Source organism: Schistocerca americana, chromosome 2 (genome assembly GCF_021461395.2).
Source record: "Schistocerca americana isolate TAMUIC-IGC-003095 chromosome 2, iqSchAmer2.1, whole genome shotgun sequence".
NCBI lineage: Eukaryota > Metazoa > Arthropoda > Insecta > Orthoptera > Acrididae > Schistocerca > Schistocerca americana.
The window spans coordinates 175048450-175062421 of NC_060120.1; the positions used below are offsets into that span (position 1 = coordinate 175048450).

Genomic DNA, 13972 nt, shown 5'->3' on the forward strand with positions numbered 1-13972 from the left:
ACACAATAAAGTAAGGTGCACATGTTAAGATGTAAATAATGTGACTCAAGCTCACTGGCTAAGTGACAGAGTGCAAATCGGAAGGCCCTAGTTTCGATTCCCACTCAGTCTGAGGATATTATTCTGCACTTACAGATACTTTCATCTCTGGCAATGAGTTGTATATGTGGAAGAATGTGAATTTGTACCTTGCTTTGGATCCACACTACCCAGAAACCTGTCAAAAGCATAAGACTTTTCCATATCCTTTACCCTGTCACATTGAGTTACAAAATAACCCTTTCCTTAATTTGGAACTAGTTAATGCTCTTGACTCACCACTTGATGTGGCCCCAGCCCAGATTGAATTCATAGTTAGATGATCCATCATGCTCTGCCAACAGATTGAAAGGATATTAGCACAGTGAATATGCTGGGGTCTCAAATCACAGGGCCTTGTAGCCCCCTACCATCTGATTAGGCTGGAAACAGCAATCCGACAGCCTTTTTCTAAGTGTCAGTATCTCATTGCAGCACTTTTTGACCTACGTAAGGCCTGTGATGCCACTCGGTGCCATCATTTTACTTCTATAACTCGGGATTTCAAGTCTCCTTGCCAATTTTTATTCACCAGTTTTTATACCACCAGTTATTTCGTGTTAAGAGTTGGCACACTCAGCTCCCCTTAGGTCCAAGAGACTGGTGTGCTGCAAATGTCTTGAGTGTTACTCCTCCTTCTCACCATCAGTGGTCTAGTGACTGCCTTGGTACCAGTGGTCAATCTCAAGCTGCATTTCGACGACTTTTTCATTTGGTATAATCTCTAGCCTCGGCTGAACACCTGCTCCCAGCCGCCATCTAAGGGCCTCCCTTAGGACCCTTCCTCATTGCTTCCAGTTCTCTCTGACGGAAAAGTGAGTGTATCTGTCCTTGTCATCGTATTTTATAAGTTCCCCTCACCCAGCGTTCTGGGTGACTTTTCCAAACTCTCCCCATTTCCTAAACCTCCCCAGTCCCCCCCCCCCACCCGCCCCTGTCCCTCCTTATTCTTCCCCCTTTCCACCCCAATTCTTTTTCTTTCCACTTCAGCCCTTCTGCCAGGAGGAGGAGCCACTGGCTCCAAAAGATTGCACAGTCCCTTAACCTTCATATCTGTGTTCTCCTGCTGCTGCTGCTTGGTGAGTAGATTATTTAGCTATTCAGTTACATTATATTTTCAAAAATTGATTAGTTTCGTTGATATATTAGCCCATGGAAAAGTGAATCAATCAATGCAGATGGTTGGAGACACCTCCCGCTGCATGTTAGATCTGGGGGTCTCTTGTCCCTACCTCCTTTACCAGCTGCCTTGGTTATTGACCTTTCACTCTGTTGTTCATGCTTCTAGATGCAGTTACCCTATTTCTCGTCTATACCCTAGTTTCCGTTTTAGGGGTAGCTCTCTGATGAATAATGAAATGGTTGCTGTTCCCATCTTTAACTTTGACTATAACAAATTGGGAGTGGGATGCATGTGCGAGTGATGGCCACCATCACTTGCGGAGCCATTTGGGACACTCACCTGAACCTACCCATCTACTGACCTGTTATTTCTCTCCCCATATTTTCTTATTGTTGGTCCAATTGATGTCTTTCATTTTTAGCCTACTAAGTTTTACTATCATGAACCTCCCTGCTACAAAGCATTATTTACTCTGTAACTGTCCTCACCCTTAGTCTGGTTGGTGCGGATCAGCTGAGAGTGCTGTTTCTCTCACCATAGATGATCCATGAGTGAGTTCTATTCTGCTCTCTGACCCACACACTGGCCCGACCTATATACTTTTACCTCTTTTTAAATTATGTCTCCGATCTGGCAACAGTATCACTTTCAGTGCCTTGATTTTACCATTTCTTACCCACTTTCATAAGTTGATCAACTTTCTGGCTAATATTACTTATACTAGAGAATCTGTGTCTTGATCAAGGGACTTATGAGCTTGCTATTTAGTCCTGTAATCCCCAACCAACCTACTATAGTCGATAGGTTAAAGTAACCTCCAACTAATATAGCATGATCAGGGTACTTCCACGCTGCTGAGGCAAGGCTTTCTGTGAATGATTCTGCAACTGTTAAGGTGAAATAGGGTGGGTGATGAAAACCTCTAATGATTAACTTAAATTCACCTAGGCCAGTTATTCACATCTAGATAATTTTGCATTCAGACACTATTTGGACTTCAATAGATATAGTATTTTTGTTAATCACAATGAACACTTCCACTCCTGTGGCATTTAACCAGTCTTCTCTCATTAAATATTGCAAAGCTTCCTACTGCAAGTTTCACCCAGCTCACTGTTCTGAGTGTAATTTGAGTATGACCCCTTTCCTGGAGGGCAACAAATTCAGGGACGCTTGAACAAATTACTGTTAAAGTTTTGACATTTGAAGTTTATTTAATTTCCGCACAATTCATTTTACTATCTCCACATCGACTGGTGAGTGTTCATCAGAGGCCCTCAAACTATTGCCTGACCTTAGCGTCTGCTTCCCCGTATAGTGTATTCCCGACTATCAAGGAGAATCCTACAATTGTCAGTCTCATAACACATGTCTGAAATCTGCAGCCAGGACCATCACAGAAGCAACTTAACCTCTCATTGAGACCTTCCACTCACTCCAAAGCAAAAGACCTGATCAATTCTGGGTACAGTGGTGCAAGTTGTAAGGTCTGCTTGCACCTGACAAAAAAAGACCAGCAGTTTTTACCACCTGTATGTTCTTAGGTTGCTCTCAGAACCCAAGCAACAGGCATCATTGGTGCCAATGTGAGCCACACACTGACGGCTGCACCCCTGATAGCTGCAGGCAGGGCTATCGCAACACCTTGGACGAGCCCCATGGCAGATGTACTGAGTGCATGGTGGACTTCTGTCCAAACATAGACACTATTTCCTTAAGGGTCCATGACAGACTTAATGTTAGAGATCCTTATAACTAGCAGACACCTTCATCAGTGTGCCTGCTCAGATGCTGTTGAAAGAGAAGCCATTTGTCCTCTCATAGGATGAATGTTTGAGGCCAGTCTCCACATTGTCTGTGCCTCAACCATCATGAATGCTACTCACCTTGAGGCGAACACTAGAAGGTGCTCTAGCTGTAGAGTATGTGGCAAACAACCAACACCTGAGGTATTCTGTGTGATACTCTGTTTCCTTGACACCTCTACACCACAAGCTTCAGAGTGCTGACCATGGCCAACAGCATCTTCAGTTCTTCGCGAACACGATCTACCTAAGGGGCTGTATCTTTTTTTTTTTTTTTTTTTGGTCGTGTATGCAATGTCAGCTGAAGTAAATCTAATGAGACTGTTTTTTATCTTTTTATTGGTGGATGCAGTGTTAGTTGCCACTGTGAGGAAGTAGTTGTTGAATTATATCACTGATTTTCCTACTTTTCCAGAGCAAGTAAGGAGGCTTCCTTTGTTTGAAAGTGCAGTCATACGTACCAAACCCTTTGTAATACTTTAAACACCAGTGAAATGTAAGAAAGAGGCAACCCATGATAAATGTGGCAAAGCAGTCCACATATTGCCCCCAAAGGCTCGGAGAAATTGCTCCAGCAATCACACAGCATGGAGTTGTGCCTGTCCTGTTTTTCCAGAATAAAAGAAAGTGGAAATGTGAAGTGAATGCACTGTTGTGAAGTGAAAATGACACTGAACTGAAGGTGTCTACAGAAAAGTGCTAGCCCCTAATTTAGTAAGAATTAGTCTAATTGAGCAATCTGTTGTGTTTTTCAAAGCACCTCATGCTGGAAACAAGTTTTTCCATGTGTACTACTAGAAAGAGCTGTCTACTATATAATTTGTATGGTTTTATTGTTATGTTCTTGTCTTTGAATTTAACCGAGCATATATACACAATAACTCAAAATACACTCGTATGGGTTAACAGTTTGACGACCTTTTCAGTGTTTGTCTCTAAAAGCTGATACATTGTCAATGATGAAAATAAATTCCAAATATGACTCTACAACCATAGTTACATTATTTTTTCACAGTTTCTGTGTAGGTCAATCACAAATTTATTGCAGTGACAAATTTTTACAGTCAGCATTGTTAGGTGCTGCTAGAAAATTAAGCTTAAAACGCAGTTCCCTATCAAACCACTAATATCTATGGTATAAAAGATTCTATTATTTTGACATGAAACTGTATTTTTAAGCTTTGTTTTAAAACTGTATCTAATGATGGCTAATTATTGAAACTGTACAGCATGCCTGTTTTAATATTTGTGTGTTCAGATTCAAATTTGTTGGTATCTTGAAGTTCTGAACTACTGCATCTGTAAATAAATTTTCTTCTTGGACCATGTTGGCACAGGTTGCTGGGCCTTGTTTCCACTATCATTGTACTTGTGCTGTAATTGAATAAACTTCACTAGCTTTTTGACACACTGTGAAATAATACAACATGCTTCCTCTTTTAACAAATGCATATATTGCCTCTCATCGTGCAGTCACTTATTGTGTGTCAACATCTAACAACAGGGAAACATCTCGTCTGTACAGTTCGAGATTATACATTCAACTAATAACATTTTTGACAGATCTCTAAACATCTTCTCTTATGTTATGTTGTAGCATCATTCATCATTGTCACAGCATTCGGGGTTTGTCTGCAATGCACTGCGCTACTCCAAACCAGTATGCTGACCCAGATATTACCAAACCCCATGCAGGTACCACAACTCATTGTAATGTTGTGATCGCCATTCCACTTTGAAGACATGTGGCGTCCGTCCATATAAGTGTTACATGCAAAACGGATGACAGAAATCCGCAAATAGCTTTCCATCCTAAACTACATTGTTTTAGTTATTGTGACCATCGTTGGTTGGTAGGTAGATGTAGGGTTATATGTCACTGCCAGAGTGATATGTCACACCAAATATTCCCCGCTTAGATGAATGATGTCACTTTAAATAGACAAATATGCTGCAGTACCTATATTTAAACTCTTGGCCTTTCCATTACTACATTATCTTTGAATCTTACTCCTGTTTGTACAGTATTGCTTTGATTATTCATTCCAAAGTGGAATCAAAGAAATATTAGGTCCTATTATGATGATAATACAGGGTGGCGCAGGGGAACGGGAAATTTTGAACGTTACAGTTGGCAGCACTGTAGCGCCGGCAGATGTTCGAAACTTTGCACAATGGATGTGAACGCATTGCCATTTAGTAATCATGGAGAATTGGACTGGTGCGGAACTTGCAGTAGCCGTGAGAGCGTTTTACAAAAATGGTGATAGTGCGACTGCCGCGCAGAGAACATTTCGACAGCAGTACCGGCTTGGACGTCATGGACGTGTCCCATCTGCGCATGCGATTACAATGTGGGTGTGTAATTCTGAAGAAACAGGATCTGCCTTGAAAAAGAAACCTCCAGGTGGCATTCCAACGGTAAGTACCCCAGAGAACATTGCAGCTGCTAGAGCTGCAATCGAGAGAAGTCCTCACCGCTCCGTTCGACAGCATGCATCTTCGCTAGGGATTAAGCAACGAAGCGTACAAAGAATACTGTAGGAATTAGACTTCCATCCCTATAAGTTGCAGATTGTGCAACACTTACATGAACGAGACCCAGCGTCACTTATGGAGTTTAGTAGCCAGATATTGGCTAAAATAAACGAGGACGCGAATTTCCTTGGTAATTTATGGATATCAGACGAAGTCCATTTCCACATGAACGGATTCGTAAACAAACAGAATTTTCGTTATTGGGCACAGGACAATCCTTGTGAGTTTCACCAGCGACCTCTACATAGTGCCAAGGTCACAATATGGTGTGCTGTATCATGTCATGGTGTTATCGGCCCCTATTTTTTTGAACGTGGGGATGGTAGTGCAGTGACAGTAACATCCGCTCGATATTTTGAAATGCTTCAAACATTCTTTACACCGAGACTGTACGAGCTTAATCTTAACGTCGAAAATATGTGGTTTCAGCAGGACGGAGCCACATCACACACTGCTCGACAATCAATGGCAGCAGTTCGTCAATCAATGGAAGACACATTATTTCATGTAACGGTGACATTGCATGGCCTGCGAGATCCCCTGATCTTAGTGTGTGCGACTTCTTCCTGTGGGGATATCTTAAAGGCAAGGTGTACCCTACACGTCCTGCAACAATCCATGAACTGAAGGAGAACATTGAAAACGAAATCACTGCCATTCCCCAAGATTTGCTACACCGCGCATTCCAGAGTTTTCATAACAGGCTGTTAGTGTGAACGCCGAATGGGAGCACATCTTTCCGATGTCATCTTTAAAAAGTAAAGAGACACTTTTGGACATTTTGATCGTAAAGACATACTGAATAATGGCATACTGAATACATTCACTTTCATTAATGAATTACTAGTTTTATGAATTTATTCATGGAAATGACATTATTTCGAAATTTCCTGTTTCCCTGCGCCACCCTGTATTACATTACTTCGACTGGAAGCTACTTAAGTTGTGCTACATCCTGCTGCATGGTGTCTTCAATTTGCACCATCCCCTTTTGGGTTCCCCCAGAACATGCCAGACAGGTGCCCTCTTGGCTAACCTTCTCGATCAACTAAGCCTCATTTGTCTTAACACGGGAGCACCCACATACCTTTCAGATTCCATGCACATCTATTCCCATTTGGACCTTTCCTTCTGCACTGCCCATCTTGCCTATCATCTCGAGTGGTCCATACTCTCTGGCATGTACTCAAGAGACCGTATCTCGTGTGCTATCAGTTTGCTGACTCCTACACCCATGTGCACAACCAAATGGCAGCTTTCTAAGGCTACCTGGAGGCTTTACTCCTCCCTGGCGACCTTCGACGAACAACATTTCCCCAGTTGTGATGACCATGTAGAATATCTTACAAATGTTATCCTTACTATTACAAAACATTCAATTCCTTGCACATCATCTATACTGTGCCGTGTCTCAGTCTCTTGATGGACTGAGGCTTGCCACGACGCAATAGGCATGTGGAGACATGTTCTCCACATTTTTGACCACCATGCTATGATGGCACACTGCATTCGTTATAAACAGTTGCGTGCACTGTGTTGTGGTGTTCTTCAGGATCACAAAAAAGCTAGCTGGTTTTGATTTACTAGTTCTTTTAATTGTTCCACTCCCTGTTCTATCGTGAACCAAGTGGAGGCGGCTCAGGCAGTACTCTTCTCTTCTCAGAATCGCGAGTGCTACAATGCCACCTTTACTATGAGGGAGCTAAATTATGGTCTTACTATATCCCGATCCTCCACACCAGGGCCTGATGATGTTAACATTCAGATGTTGCAGAACGTTTCTCTTGCGGGCAAGTACTTACTCCTTCATACATACAATCGCATCTGGGCAGAGGTAAAGTTTCCCAGATGCTAGCGTGAAGCCACTGTCATACCCGTGCCTAAGCCTGGTAAGGACAGAAACCTTTCTTCTAGTTACAGTCCCATTTCTCTCACTAGCTGTGTTTGCAGAGTGATGGAACATACAATTTATGCCTAGCTGGTGTGGTGGTTTGAGTCTCGCAGTTTACTAACCACTGCACAGTGCAGATTTTGAGGGTAGCATTCTGAAGTTGACCATCTCGTCACTTTGTCAACACGTGTCATGAATGGGTTTCTGCGGAAATATCAGACTGTGGCCATATTTTTTGATTTGGAAAAAGCATTAAGACACCTGCTGGAGGACTGGTATCCTCCGTACTCTGTATGTGGAGGTTCTGCCTTGTTGGACACCTTTATACTGGAAAACGGTGTGCCTGGTTCCGTCCTTGCCATCACCATTAACCCTATTATGGCTCGTCTCCCGGCGGGCATCTTCAGCTCCCTTTTCATTGATGATTTTGCCACCTATTGCAGTTTTCCAGACATGTCTCCTTAAGCAGCATCTTGAGGGTTGTCTCGATCATCTTTACTCGTGGCGCATCAACAGTGGCTTTTGCTTTTCCACTGATAAAACCATTTGTGTGAAATTCTGATGGTGCAGTTGGTTTCTTCCACTGTCTTTACATCTTGGGCATGTTGCTCTTCCATTCACTGAAACTACGAATTTCCTGGGGGCTCATTCTTGATAGGAAACTTTCCTTGTTTTTTGGCATGTCTTACCTGGCCGTCCACTGTATGCGGTCCGTTAATGTCCTACATGTCATCCGCAGTACTCCCTGGGGAGTTGATCAGATCACTCTCCTTCATTTGCATTGGTCCCTTGTCCATTCAAAACCAGACTGTGTGTGTTTTGTTTATGCATCTACAGGTATGCAGAAGTTGCCGAACTACCGCTGTCATGCAGCCATGATTTTCTCCTCAGCAGATACACATGCCGTTTGTCTACCATGCCTGGCCACCCATCCTGTGCCGCCTCCTTCGTTGACTCCTTTGATCGCCAGTATGGGGTGCATCCCTCTTCTCTGTTACCTCCAGAGTTTGCTTTCGGCTATTGCTCCGACAGCTCAACTTGACACCACCTGCCACTTTGCCAATAGGTGTGAACCCTTCACTGCCTTGGCTTCTTGGACAGCATTTGCTTCCTAAGGACATTACTCCAGACTCGGCCTATCACCATAAGTTTCTCAACCTTCGCACGGAACATCGCTTTAGTACCTCTGTGTACACTGATGGCTCTTGGATTTACCATGGTGTTGAGTGTGCTTCCGTCCTTGGCACCAACAATTTTCAGTATAGCTTCCAGAAAACTGCTCAGTATTTACAGCGGAGCTCTTCGCTCTTTTTTCATCCCACAAAATACATCCGCCGACACAGGCTTTTCAATTGTCATCTGCTCTGACTTACTTAGTGCCCTTCAGAACCTGTTTGTTCTGTACACCATCCATCCCTTACTGTAGTGGGTTCAGGAATGCTTTCACTTGCTCGCTCTTGATGGAGCCATTGCGATGTGGGTCGCTGTTAACCTCCATCTGATGGGGAAACGAGGCTGCCATCCTCCTACCTCGGCCTGCTAGTTTTCCATTCCCTCCAGTGATCTCTGTATTACCGTCTGTCAGCACGTGGTGTCACTTTGGCATACCAACTGGTCGTCCCTTCATGGGAACATGCTCTGGAGAATTAAACCTTTCTCAGTGCCTTGGACGACCTCCTCTTGGTCCTCTCTCTGTGAGATCATTATTTTAGCTAGGTTGCATATTGGGCAATGTCTTTTTAACCATCACCATTTGTTAACTGATGATCCCCCCACCTCTTTGTGCTCATTGCCCTCAGTTTTTGACAGTTCACCATTTCCTTAGGGAATGCCCTTTTTTTAACCACTTATGTTCTCATTTATGTTTGCCATCTGAATTATTGGCCATTTTAGTGAATGACACGCTGGCTGTCGACCGCATTTTACTTTTTATCCATCGTAGCAATAGGGCAAATGACATTTAATCTTTAGTTCAGGACCTCAATTGTCTCTGTGGCATATTTTATGGACTTTTCTCCAAGTCCCTTTATTTTAGCTGTCTTTCCTTCCATCGATTGGGCTTAATGTGTAGTTGTTTTTAACTCCTTTTTCATTTTCGTGTTCGACAGTTCTGACATGGGCGGTTATGACCCTAGTTGTTTTGCACCCAGTACATATTTTTAGATACACCACCTGACCTTAGTTTGCTTAATGTAGGCACAAGGGCACCTGCATCCTATTTTAAATATCCCTTCTTATTTCTTTTTGAGTTTCCACAAATATTTGACCCTTTCCACACCCATGACAAGTGATGCTCAACACAGCGAAGTTTCTTTTCCACATCGGTCGATCCTTATTCAATACAATTTTCCGTAGCTCTCATATGCTCCATTCTTGGGGAATCTGACTTTACTGGGCATCAATGCTGCATAGTACTGCCATTAGAGAACTCTGTGTCAAACTGTAGCAGTTCTGTTGAGAGAAAGGTTGTAATTATTACAGTCAAATACATTGGTGAAAATGGTTAGTTTGTCATGCACAGTCATTTCTGAGGAAGAGATTGTAGAGCTTTTGGAGGAATGTCTTAGTGAAAACAAAAGTGACAATGATTTTGATGATAACAGTGATTCATTTTTCAATAACTTGAGTGAAATAATGATGGTAACAGTCCCCCCTGAAGTGTTTCAAAAAATATCACACAGTGCAAGTTTTTGTGTTGTAATGCTTATGTGTTAAATATATTTGAATGAAAGTACACTTTTTATTTTAATGTATATCCTATTTGCCAGTCAATGAACACATTTTTCACTTAAAAAGATTTGTGCAATTCTCTGAGGCATGCTAGCCACCCAGGTGACAGCAATTTAAATAAGAATGCTTGGAGAGATGCCCTGTCTGCATTACATATTACAAAGGGTTAAAGTCATCATTTGACCTAACATAAATTTTTAAACATAAATATACAGCTAAACATCAGTTTTTTTTTCCACTGTAAATAATTTCCTTGAATGCTAATACTAAGTTATTAGCACAGTTCTATGTAGACATTAGACATAACAAAAATTGACATCCCACTGGTGTAAAAGATTCAAAGTACCACTTCCAAAAAGTCGACAGAATTGTATTCTGTATTCGTTTCAACCACTGTAATTGTAATTGTGCTCTAAAATTAAACAATCTTTCCCTGAGCAATCAATTGCAGATGTCATCTGATGAAAGTGTTGTCAACAGAAAATGTAATATTTTGCTGGAAATTTTGCAACAATAAATCTTTATTTCATACCTCAAAGATTGCAAGTGTGGAACCCGACATGTCTGCCTCACTTAAATCTATATTCTGTTTCGAATTATCAAAATTGACACTTGTCTCTGAAGTTTCAATTCAACAAAACGTTTAGTTAATAGATTTACAACTAAATCAAACTGTATAGATATATAAAAATGTAACTCCTCTGGTATATTTTAAATGGTGGAGTCTAGTTTAGTTTTTCTATTATTTGTTTCTAATTTTTCCATGTGAGACTCTGTGATGCTCTTCTGACTTTTGAACTTGCTTATCTGTTTTCTTCTTTAAATCACCACTAGCAGTCTCTAGTCTGTCATTAAATTCAGTGATTGTACCTTTGACTCATGAAGAGTCTTTCCAATCTAACCTCTAGAGTGTCAGTATTTGAGTTAGTAGTCTCCCATCTAACACCTCAAGTGTTCAAGCCTGTATTGAATTATTTAGATCTGTTTTGATTCAGCTTTATTTGCATCTAGCTTGGTATTTGAGTGAGTATTATGAGCTTTCACATCTCCCAGCATCTTAAATACCTCTTCCCTCATACGGGTCAGTACAGGCATACAGTGAAACCGATGAGTCTGCAACTAATCTTCTCCTGCTTAAACTCTCACATTGGAGAGATTACTCCAGTAAAAAAAATATCTTTTGAACACTACGACACTTTAATTACCCCAATAAAAAAGGAAGAGGAGGAGGAGAAGAAGAAGAAGAAGAAGAAGAACAATAGAAGTCAGTTTGGCTTCAACACAGCTCACCTGAGTGATTTATGTGGCTCGCAGCATCGTGACAATGACGTGGCACCATATCACTGTACTCCGTGAAGTGGACTACTGTTGGTAGGTGCACTGCTGGTGATGATACTACCTACCTACTACTGTGATGTAGTCTTTGGAACTTATGAAACATAGTCTTTTATAATATCAACCAACGATCTCCCAACTGGTGGGCTTTAATTCTTCTATGATTTAATAGTTTTTGATATTTAGTTATTATTTATTGACAAATTATTTCTTCTCAAATGTATTTATTTCCTTGGATGTTATTACTTGCTGTTGATTTTGTTACTAATGACAACAGCAATATAACCATTGATAGGTTTTTAATTAAATTTTACTTTCACATTATAGTCAGTTTAGTCTGAATATTTTTTAAAATTTTTATTGATTTCCAGCACCGAATTATTCTGGGTCCTGTCACCAGGGCGCCAGAAGTAATGTTCCCCTTCTGATATTTGTGCGCTCATATTCGGATTTGTTATCTTGAAGATCTGAATTGTTGCGTCTGCAAATAAATTTTCTTCTTGGACCGTGTCAATGCAGCCACTGCACCTGGACCTCGTTTTCACTGCAGTTGTATCTATGCCTTTATTAGGTAAACTTCACCAACTTTCAACCCTCTATGAAGGAATATAAAGTACTTCTTCTTTTTTAAAAAAGTTCTTATATTGCCTCTCAGTGTACAATCACTTATTGTGTTTTAATATTTAGCAAGAGGGAAACATCGATCATATGTGCAGCTCAAAATTGAACAGTTGACTGATGACACTTCTGATATTTCTCTAGAGATCTTCTGTTCTGCCTTGATGTCATTTAGCATTGTCATGGCACATGCATTTTCTCAGTGGTGCAATGTGGTGCTCCAAACTACGCCAACCCATGTAGGTTACATAAACCACACCCATGTACGGCAATGTGTGGTAAAATTACAGTTGTTGTCACACTTTGAAGACAAACAGTATTCATATGTGTAAATGTTACAACTAAACTATTACATGGTTTGAACTACTGCAACCATCCTGTGTTATTCGTCATTTAGGCAGATATAAAGTTACACATCAATGTGCCAGAGTGATATGCTTTACACAGCGTGTAGTTGCAGTTAATTTATGTACAAACTAGATGAAAATTATTCAAAATAATGGTGTGTGTGTGTGTGTGTGTGTGTGTGTGTGTGTGTGTGTGTGTGTGTGTGTGTGCGCGTGTGTGTGCACACTACATTTCTCAAATATCCCCTTGGTGTTAGTTCCTCAAACTTCACTGAGAAAGGAGGTGAACAATGCAGAAAAACCTCATTACTAAGATGGCTCTCCTTTCAGCTGTGGCATAGTAAGAAGTTCATAACAAAAATAATCAATTATTGACAATATAATGTAAATGGGTAGATAAAATATCTACTCACCAAGTGACGGCAGGAGCACTCACAGAAAAAAGGTTTAACTTTTACGAGATTTCGGAGCCAGTGGCTCCTTCTTCTGGCAAAAAGTTGAAGGGCAAGGAAGAGGGGTGAAGGAAATTGGACTGGAGAGGTTTAGAGAATGGGGTACAGTCCAAAAAAATCACCCAGAACCCTGGGTCAGCAGATACTTACTGGGTGGGATGAGAAGGAAAGAGACATTCCTTTTTCTTTACCCCTCTTCCTTCCCCTTTCAACTCTTCTGCCAGAAGGAGGAGCCACTGGCTTCGAAAGCTTATAAAAGTTAAACCTGTGTGTGTGTGTGTGTGTGTGTGTGTGTGTGTGCGCGCGCGCGCGCGCGCATGTGTGCGTGCGCGTGGGTGCTGCCTCTAGGTGAGTAGATAATAAACAGTTTGCAACAATGAGGGAATTTGAGTACCTTGTTCCAGGAAAACAATGCATTCTACTAACACTTCTACAGAGGTGTCAAAATTATTAGACTCAAGGTTGTTTTTTCTTCAAATGAACACATTTTACAGTTTAAAAGAATTTGTTCACCAAATGAGAATACCTTAGTACTTTATATGCAATGCATGCCTTTATTCCTAATGAGCAGTTCGACATATCGTGGTTTTGTGTATGTGAGCCTTGAGCATGAATTTTTGATGTCTTCATCATGATGTCATATATAGATCAGTTTCTTGATGAGTTGCAGCCTTGAATTGCTGATGCTCCTCAACTTCTGGTTAACAATTGCCCCCCAATTCTCTATAGCATTTATGTAGGGGACTATTTCCAGCTATGACAAAGTTTTTACATCATTTTCAACTAAGAGCTGTGCAGCTGAATTAGCTTTATGGCAAGGTGCACCATTGTGCATAAACACAAAGTTACCGTTGGGAAATAATTCCTTCACCTGGGATAAAAGCCTCTTTTCCTAAATTTTACTATACCGAGTCTGATTCACAGTTCCTTCCACAATGTAGAGGCAGCCAGTACCCTTTGCTGACATGACACCCCACCCCACAACAGACTTAGGATGTTCCACAGTTTGCACTATACAAAACTCAGAAATACAAAACTTAGAAAACTCTTCCTCA

General features: G+C 41.2%; 1 protein-coding gene across 1 annotated transcript in view; it reads left to right on the plus strand.

Moving 5' to 3' along the window:
• The window catches only part of LOC124593740 (luc7-like protein 3), a 144148-nt gene that overhangs the window by 103997 nt on the left and 26179 nt on the right, over positions 1–13972 (plus strand). The gene's annotated exons all lie outside the window — the stretch shown is intronic.